Genomic DNA, 2277 nt, shown 5'->3' on the forward strand with positions numbered 1-2277 from the left:
TAGAAAATGCCTGTGAAATCTGAATTAGGGATGTAAAACCTGAAATGAGACATCTCTTTTCACAAAGAAGATTTTTATTACTAAAACAGTAATGAAAAACTTTCAATTATACTTAGTACAATTTAGTTATGCATGATTCTTTTACCCATTGAGGATAACAGATTCTTTCCCTCCTCCAAGTTGAATATTCTCTAATTAAAAATAGTCCCATTTCCTTTCCTTCTACATTTGTTATATGACCCAGATATATAGACAGTTGATGCTCTCTTACAAATTGGCTCAACAGCTGGAACACTGGCTTTCCAGAGAAGGCACAGACAAAAGACCGAGAGCATCAGAATCACTGGGTTGAGAAAAACCTACATCTTTGCACCTCACTGCTTCCTGAAATAGCTCTAACTAAAATAAAAGAAGTCCAGATGATAGAAGAGCAGAAACTGGGCTTTTATATATATATTCCCCCCCCCCCCAAAAAAAAGGAGGTTTCCCTCAGGCACTTGAATAAAAGTAGTCCTTAACTCTGGGGATGTTTTGAGACAAACTGAGAGGTTTGGGTGGCATGTGCATATTTTCTCCATCTACCAGCTCCCTGGAAAAAGTCTGCTGGATTTGGTTTAATGGATTTGGAGTCAGGGAACATGGGATTAAATCTTGTCTCTATGAATAACTTGTGTGACCTTGGATAACTCCATTCTTTTCTGTCTGTCTATTTCCTCAGCTGTCAAATAAGGGGGTTGGACTTAGATCAGAGAATAAGATCGTAAATCAGAATTGTCCAAGAAAAAGTTAATGGGTGGATTTGCCCATTGCAGCTATGACTAGCACTGGAAATCACAGATCATTAGGTCTGGCCACTTTTGTGAAATACCTGTTAATTATTTTCAGGTAATTGTTCTTATTTGGACTTGTCTTTTATAATTTCCAGTTCAGCAGTGCCTCCTCATCTTTTTTTCAGTCTTCCTAGTATTAAAGGCAGTATGCTACTCTTAAAAGAGTTGATAAGAATGAGATTTGTGTTTCAGCTTTGTAGTTACTTAAGTATGTAAGTATGTACAGGTAAGTGCCATTGTAGCTAGCAGGGAGCTGGCAGGTATCTTTGAAAAGAGGAGTAAAAGTTGGCTTGGGAGGGCCCTGGGGGAAGACATCACTAAGCTTCCTGCCTATGTGGATATCATAAGCCTCCACAATGGTTAATGAAGCTCTTCCTTGTGGAAGCTTATGAAGACAAGTTGGCCTGGATTTAGGGGTGAGAGTGGGAAAAATTCTAATTGTTTTTGCCATAGGTCGGGTAGTGAGCAATGAATCACCCAGTGGTGAGTCAGTGTGTTGGAATAGAAAGAGAACACTGAATTTGGAATGAGAGGACGTGTGTTCAACAAGTACAATTCTGCCACTTACAATATATTCAACTTTGTACAAATTATTTCATTTCTTTGGGCCATGGATTTCTCTTAGCCAAATGAGGGGGTTGATTAGTAACTGGTAACCTGAAGTCAATGGATTTGTGAACTTGGATGGGGAAAAAAATTGCATCTTTTTTTTTTTTTTTAAATAACTTCTAACTGAAATTTATCATTTCCCTTAGTAATTTTATATATAGTGTATATCTACATGTAGTGTATATATATATATATGTTCTGAGAAGGGTCTCATGTTCTCATAAATCTCTTCCAATTCCAAAATCTATGACCTGTGGCTAGGCAAAGAAAGGCAGAGACTCTGTCTCATGTAGTCAGTACCTCTAGTTACCATGGAAGATCTATTTGGCTTATTGATGCAGGCAATTTCAATTTCACTGAGTTTGGAATAATCTCCAAAAAAAGCAGGAGAATACCCTCCTATAAGGCTCAAGGGGATCAGGAAGCCACATCTTACCTCATCTAGAGGGGGAGAATAAAAAGTCAGATAATAGCGGAGAATATTGTATTCAGTTTTGGATGCCATCATTCAGAAAAGGAATTGAAAATAAATTGGAGGGTATCCAGAGGAAGACAGTCACAATGGTAAAAGGCTTCACATTCATGCCATATAAGGATCCATTAAAAGAACTGGGAAAGTTAATCTTGGAGAAGAAAAAGATGAAGAGAAAAAGGTGTGTGGTGTGTGTGTGTGTGTGTGTGTGTGTACAAATGTGGTGTCTTTGAAGTATTTGAAAGACTTTGCTGTTCTACTTGGCCCTCTCAGAGGCTAGAACCAGAAAGGATGAATAGAATTTGCAAGGAAGTAAATTTTGCCTTGATACCAGGGGGAAATGCCCCAAACTTCCTAGGATTAGAG

Source organism: Sminthopsis crassicaudata, chromosome 2 (genome assembly GCF_048593235.1).
Source record: "Sminthopsis crassicaudata isolate SCR6 chromosome 2, ASM4859323v1, whole genome shotgun sequence".
NCBI lineage: Eukaryota > Metazoa > Chordata > Mammalia > Dasyuromorphia > Dasyuridae > Sminthopsis > Sminthopsis crassicaudata.